An 8,129-nucleotide genomic window follows, 5' to 3' on the forward strand; every position below is an offset into this window, starting at 1 on the left:
GGAGGGTCGACGAAAGAGAGGGAGGCCTTCAACGAGATGGATTGACATGGTGGCTGCGATGATGGGCTCAAGTATAGCAGGGATCATGGAGCTGGTGTGGGATTGGGCAGTGTTTCATTCTGCTGTGCATGGGGTCTCTATGAGTTGGAAATGACTCCACGGCACCTAACAACAACAACAACATCTATCCATTCATTCATTTTCTCCCATCATCTATCCCTTCCTATTTCTTTCCTTCCATCTCCTTCACTTGTTCTTTTTTTTTTATCTGTCCTTCCTCCACAAATTTTACCAAGTACCTATTATATGTTCAAGCATATTTTTATTGTTGTTGTACGTTGCCAATATTGACTAACAGTGATGCCATATGATAAAGTAGAACTGTACCCCTAGGGTTTTCTAGGTTATGGTCTTTATGGGAGCAGATTTTCAGGTGTTTCCCCTAAAGAAGCTCTGAGTTGGTTTGAACTATCAACCTTTCAGTTAGCTGCCAAATTTTTAACTGTTAAACCACCAGTACTCCTGCCAAGCATATTACCCTCTGCATCAAGTCAATTCTGACTCATAGTGACCTTATGGGTCAAAGTAAACAGCCCTATAGGGTTTCCAATGTTGTAAATATTTATGAAAGCAAACTGCCATATCCTACTCCCATGGAGCAACCTGTGGGTTCGAACTCCCAACATGTCAGCTAACAGTGGGGCACTTTAACCACTGCACCATTAGGGCTTCTACCAAGCATATTAGGCACTGAGAATACATGATAAATAAGACACTATTTTTGTGCCCAAAAAGTGTGTAAGGGTGATCACAAAAACATATAAGAGTATTATTATTAGAGCACATATCAAGGGCAACTATCCCAGTCTATAAGATCAGGCAAGGCTCTCTGAAATAAGTAAGCTCTGAGGTGAATAATTCCCCTGCCTCCTATCTATTTTCTTAAATTATAATATTATTAGCCATTATCACTTTGAACATTATCCATATCTCATTGTCTTTATATTTATCTTTGAAAGTCCTATTAATGTCTATGTTGAAGATTTCAAATATTATGTGTCTCTTATAAATTCACTTTATATTTTCCATCTTTTTTTTTCCCACTGTTTTGCATTCAGAGTGATTTTCTCAGATGTGGTCTTCAATTCACCAATTCTTCCTTTAGCCAGGCCTAGCCTACTGTTTAATTTGTTTATTGATTATTTTTAAATTTAAACTATCATATTTTACATTTCTGGAATTATTTTATTAATAAATCCAAATGTCCTTTTCTCGAATGTTCTGATTTTATTTTATCAATTCAAATCATTTCTTTATCTCTTTGACCATAAAATTGTTTTATGTTCTGAATGTCTATTGGTGTTGATTAAGTCTTTTTGTGTGCTTTATAAAACTGGACTGAAATCATTTCTGGTGGAAGTTGAAGGAATATTTTCTGTGCTTTAGTTTGATGGAGGGGAAGAGGTTTGCCAAAGAAAATTTTGCATTTACCTCTTTATGAGTTTGTTGTTGTTGTTGTTACATTTTGTCGAGTTGGACCTGACTCATAGTGACCCCTTCTTGGGTTTCCAAGGCACTATCACTACAGAAGTAGATTGCCCAACTTTCCTTCTGAGGAGTGGCTGGTAGGTTTGAACCGCCAGCCTTCTGGTAAGCAGTCAAGTGCCTTAGGCACTATGCTACCAGAACTCCTAAACTTTATGCGTTTAATTGGTTCCCAATCAGCTTTAACCTTAGTTTATCAGCCATATCTCTGACCTGTGAATGTAGCTTGTGTTCTTATCCCAGCTACAGCTTTGGGGCCACATATGACTAGATGTAACTTCAGTTCCTGGAATATATGCCAAAGGAGATCTGGTGGTGTAGTACCAAGAGTCTGAAAACCAGCCCCTTTCATGTGTAATTCCATATTTTCTAGAATATAGTCTACTTTCAATTCAAGATATATTCTAATAATGATAAGCTACCTGATATTGTCTAACTTAATCCTTACCACAACCCTATTAGGTAAGAATTAGTATTATGTTATAGGAACCTTTCATTCATTCAACAATCATTAATTGCATTCTCTCTGTGTGCCAAGCCCTGTTCTAGACGTGGGATAAAGGGTTAACCTAGATGGACAAGGTTAAGCAAGTAGCCCAAGGAGATATTATTATACTCTGCTTTCTTTTCCTCCTTTCACTTCTTTACAAAATTCTAGGTTTGTACTTTATTCTAGCTCTAAAAGAGGAAATGCCTTAATGTTCAACTTTTTCTTATCTTTCCTAGTTGGCCACATCTATTTTTTACTTTGCTTTCCAAGTTAAATCTTCACATTTCTTCCACTGTTAGTCTCTCCCTATACTTAAAATATGACTTCTTTATAGTTTTTAGTTCTTTGTTCACTGACAGCTCTTCTTTTTTCTAAAATGTTTTAAAGATTTTTCTCTGGTAAGGGAACCAAGACATAAGGGAAACCTTTAAAACTTATGTTTCAGCAGTTTACAAAAGCTTCCTGTTGTAATGAAAGGGAGAGGGAACAAGAAAAGAGAAAAAAACATTGAAGAGATGCTGTTTCTGATTCTAGCTTCTGTTGACACAGTTTCAGAAAGAAAATAGAACCATTTTGCTTGTCAATATTTTGTTGTGTGAACTTATGATCCATAACTCTCAGTATATGTGGTTGGAAGGACTGTTTTCACATATGAACAGAGGTTGTACCAGTATACCCTCAGGGAGATTGCGCCTCTACCTAAACAACCCTAATTCTATCAGTTCACGTTTGGACATTCTTTGACTCCTTGTTTTCTTTTTAAGGGTGGAGGAATAGCATCTTTAGTTGTTTTCAGTTACAAATACCTTTGGCATGGATAAGTTAATCAGAGGGTACTTCCTGGGGGCAGTTCAAAAAGAGGGTACTCACAAGAACAGACAGGGCATGTGAGGGGTGGGATGCAAGGAAAAGCTGTCTATTTAGGGAATCTGGGAGAATCCATGAGAGCCCTGGTACCTAGAGAGTGGTATGGGGAAGAAACAAAAGGCCAAAACAATGAGAAAGCAGTGGCCTGAATAGAAACTTCCAGACTGGAGGGGGCAAGAGTTGGAAGGAAAATCAATATGAGGATTGCTGTGGATTGAATCACATCCCCCAAAATAATATTTGTTGGAATCCTAACTTCTACACTTGTGGATGTAATTCTATTTGGGAATAGTGTTTTCCTTGTTACATTAATGGGGCCACATCAATGTAAGGTGTGTCTGAAACCTAATCACTTCTGAGTTTAAATAAAGCATCATAGACACAGACACAGCAAGTAAAAAGAAAAGGGGAGTGAGATAGATGGGTTTGGCAATCACAAAAGAACTGAGGAAAGCCAGGGCTAGAGGCAGTCACTTGGACAGAACAAGGGGATACTGCGTGCCTCAGAATTAGGGAAAGTTTGCGTCAGGGTTGTATCTTTTCACTATGCTTATTCAATCAGTATGCTGAGCAAATAATACCCAAAGCTTGACTATATGGAGAAAAACAGAGCATCAGAATTGGGGAAAGACTCATTAGGAACCTATGATATACCAATGACACAACCTTGCTTGCTGAAAGTGAAGAGGACTTGAAGCACTTACTGATGAAGATCAAAGACTACAGTATTCAGTATGGATTATACCTCAACATAAAGAAAACAAAAATCCTCACAACTGCACCAGTAAATAACATCAGGAAAAATGGAGAAAAGATTGAAGTTGTTAGGGATTTCATTTTACTTGGATCCACGATCAAGACCCATGAAAGTAGCAGTCAAGAAATCGGACATCATATTGCACAGGGAAAATCTTTAAAGTATAAAGAACATACATGTAACTTTGAAAACTAAGGTGCACGTGACTCAAGCCATGGCATTTTCAATAGTCTCATATGTGTCTGAAAGCTGGACAATGAGTAAGGAAGGCTGAAGAAGAATTGATTCATTTGAATTGTGGTGCTAGTGAAGAATATTGAAAACACCCTACACTGCCAGAAGAACAAATAAATCTGTCTTGAAAGAAGAATAGCTGAAGTTGTCCTGAGAAGAGATAATGGTCAGACTTTGTCCTATGTACTTTGGTCATGTTGTCAGAAAGGATGAGTCCCTGGAAAACTATCATGCTTGGCAAGGTACAAGGTCAGCAAAAAAAGGGGAAGACCTTCAATGAGATGGATTGACACAACGGCTACAACGATGGACTCAATCATAGCAAGGACTATGAGGATGGGGCAGGACTGGGCAGTATTTCTTTCTGTTGTACACAGGGTCGCTGCAATGGCACCTAACAACAACAGCAACAGGGCTAGAAAAGCTAACAAGGATTTTCTCCCGGAGCAGATAGAGAGAGCCTTCCCTAGAGTTGGTGCTCTGACTTCAGGCTTCTGATCCCCTAGTTTATGAGAAAATTAATTTCTCCTCTTTAAAGCCACCGACTTGTGGTGTTTCTGTTAGAGCAGCACTAAGAAACTGAGACATAGATCTTTTGTGCTCTGAATTTGGGGAACAAAAGAATTAGCTAGAGGATTCTGAGTGCTAAAGTTCTGACGTCGGTTCCCCAATTAATGTGCCATAGCTTCTGGGACATACATACTCATGCCCATAACGTCAAACTGTGAAATTTCTCTATGTGCTGAAAAGAAATGCATTCTTATCTCAACTCTGTACAAAAAGTCCCCTTTCAGTACCGAAGATATCTTTAGGAGGTTTCATATCTCTTTGAGCTTTCCAACTCAGAGAAAAAAGCAAGCACATTTTATCTACTTTGCTAAAGCTTTACAATTTAATGCACAATGAACAGAAAAATCACTGAGAGAAAAACAAGTTGTCCATGCTTAGTACTTTTGAAAAGAATCCGTGCAGATCATGTGTCAAATCTATTTGTAACAAAAAGAGCTCTGCTGAGCTTCTTCTAGCCAAGACTGGCCAATGCTTTAGCACCCCCACCCCCCTTTCCAGCCAGGGCTTGGAACTGGTTCATTCAGGTTTGACCCACTGCTGAGAATTTGCATTTCCACCCCAGATATATTGAATCAGACTCTGGATCTTCTTCAAATGTAGACTGTGAATCTGCAGTGGAAATGCAAATTATCAGCAGGGGATCGAACTGAAGGAACCAGTTCAAAGCCCTGTTCCCAACAGACACTCCACCTTAGTCCATACTCTTTCCTACAGCAGCTTTAAATCTTCCACATTGTGTTCCAGGAAATCATGAAAAGTTCGTTGGGATTGGCAGCCTAGGGGAAACCTGATTTGGACATGATGACTTAATCCCTATCATGTACCAGTTGAACCCAGATGAGGCAAAGTGAAGTTGAATAAATTTATCTTGTCTTTCCTGACCACTGCAATTTCACCTCTCCATGTTTCACACCCAGCTGGATGTTCAGACCTTTCCTTGCTCTCAAGGTCACATTCTTCATACAAATAAGAAAGAACTCTTGTTTTCTATTGATTACCTGGCTTGTTATAGGTTACTACAGATAGTTTCAGGGTAGATCAGCTGATAGTGACATGACCTAGCTGTGCTTCTTCCCATGTTAACAAGCAATGTAAGCATGTTTCTACTTAAGGTAAATCTTTCTCTTAGAGTGTGTTATGGCATTGTGGGCTCTTTTTTAGTTACTGTGTATGTGATCCTGTTAGAGAATGATCATAATGTCATTTTGGGGCTGGGGTAAATTCCTTTGATCATATTTTGCTTTCTTGTTTAGAAGATTTCCTATTGGCGTGATTTTCCCCTATAGTGCGTGGTTGGTAAGGATTCATTTGTTGAGATTCCAAGGCAAGCTCGTGTGGTGAAGAATGTGTGCTTGAACATTTAGAAAGTCAGAAATTATGCAAGACCGGATCCAGAATGTGCCTTTTCAGGAACTTGAAAGTATACTTGCTTTAATTAATCCTGTCTAGGCCTCTTCTGGTTCCCAAAAAGGGTCCATATGAGAATTTTGAGAGTTCTACATGACTTAGGCATCTGACTGCTAACTGGAAGGTTGGTGGTTCAAACCCACCTGCCACTCCATGGAAGCAAGACTGGATAATCTACTTCTGTAAAGATTTGCCACCTCAGAAACCTAATGGGGGTCATTATGAGTCAGAATCAACTCGACGGCAGAGGGTTTGGTTTGGTTTTGGTTTACATGACTTAGGGTGATACTCGGGAGACCCAGCAAAGCCAGCAGAGGTACCTTTTGTCTATGTTTTGCCTGCAGGGTTACTTAACAACAGACAACAAAGGCTTGCTCTCCACACCTCAAAATACTATGTACTAACACTATTCATTCTCCAACACACACACATAGTAAATTCTTTTCCTGTTTGCTGGTTCTTTGCCAGTAAAATTTCCCCATCCCTCTAGACTTGAATTTTCCCACACCAGTCATAAATGCTCTCTCCCTCTTAAGTCTCAAAGCTGATTCTCATTCTGCCTTACATTGTTACTTATTTTGAGGTATAAAGCACATGACCCCCAATCCTCCTTCTGAAATCTTGGTCCAAATTTCCAGCCTCTTGCTGATGCCCTCCCCGCATGACCTGCAGGCTCCTCACCTCACGGAGCTTTAGGAGAGCTGCAAGGACCCATGTGACTCATCCTCAGCCCAACACCTGCCCTTCATAAGTATTCAATTAAAATCTTCCCAAAGACCCAGTGCTCCTAAAGGGAAGAATAAAGTTCAGTCATCACTCATCGTTCTTCAGACCTTGAACATCATGATCACAGTAGAGATCAAAATCTCCTACCAAGGCTGCTGCAGAATCAATGGTAGACAGAGCTTTACCTCAGGATTTGGACTTGTTGTCCAACGTGTGATTCATTCATTTAAAAATATTTACTGAGCACTAAAATGTACCAATTACTGTAATAGTTGGTGGGGATACAACAGTAAATTATTGTTGTTGTTGTTATGTGCCGTGTAGTTGGACCCGACTCATAGCGATCCCTCCTTGGGTTTCTGAGGCAGTATCACTACGGAAGTAGATTGCCCCATCTTCCTTCCAAGGAGTGGCTGGTGGGTTTGAACCACCAGCCTTCTGGTTAGCAGTCAAGTGCCTTAGCCACTATATCCCTACCCACTGAGGTTCCTGCAGCACTTATATTGCTTAGTTGGAGAGTGAAATCACTTGTTGAGATTCTAAGACAAACAGTAAACAAATAGATAAGCCATCAGATGATAATAAATGTTTTGGGGAAAACTAAGAAAGGAAAGAAAATAGGGAATGTAGAGGGGTAGAGAAGGGGAAAGTGATTTTAAATTGAGTGCTCGTGGAAGTGTACAATTTAAGAAAGAACTTGAAGGTGGATAGAGAACAAAGACATCTGGGGGAAAAGAATTCTGGGCAGAAAATCTAGGAGGTACAAAGGCCCTGAGGCAGTAGTGAGTCTGGTGGCTTCAGTGAACTTTCTGAAGGGAAGAGCAGTAGGAGATGAGAACTGAGAAATAAGAGGACAAGGTCACTTAGGCTGTTGTAAGAACTACTGAAATGGGAAGCCAATGGAAGTTTTTGATGAGGGAAATGCCTTAGAGAACTAACCTAAGCTTTAAAAGCATCACTCTGGCTAATACATTGAGGATAAGGGTGAAAGGCAGAATCAAGAGAATATATTTAGAGGTTATTTAAAAAATATAAGTAAGAGTTGGTGGTGGCTCCAACCAGGATTGTGTAGTACCTTTTTTAAAAAACAGAAAAGGTATTATATGTATGTGTGTGTGTGTGTGTGTGTGTAGCATACCAAACCAAACCAAATTCACTGTCTTTGAGTTGGATCTGACTCATAGAGACCCCTCCTTGGGTTTCTGAGGCAGTATCACTACGGAAGTAGATTGCTCCATCTTCCTCTCTCTATATATACATGTGTGTGTGTGTGTGTGTATGTGTGTGTGTATATATATATATATATGTTTTTGTTGTTAGGTGCCATTGAGTCAGGTCCAACTCATAGCAACCCTCTGTACAACAGAAGGAGACACTTTCCAGTCCTGCACCATCCTCACAATTGTTACCATCCTTGACCCCTTAAAAGTCACAGTGTCATGGGGAGGAAGTGGGAGGGGAGCTGCTGCATTGTAAATTTTGGTCAATGACATGAGACAAAGTATATGTGAACTGCTGTATGAAAAGTGAATT

This window comes from Orycteropus afer, unplaced genomic scaffold (genome assembly GCF_000298275.1).
Source record: "Orycteropus afer afer isolate SDZICR_OR568_19922 unplaced genomic scaffold, OryAfe1.0 scaffold00222, whole genome shotgun sequence".
Lineage (NCBI taxonomy): Eukaryota > Metazoa > Chordata > Mammalia > Tubulidentata > Orycteropodidae > Orycteropus > Orycteropus afer.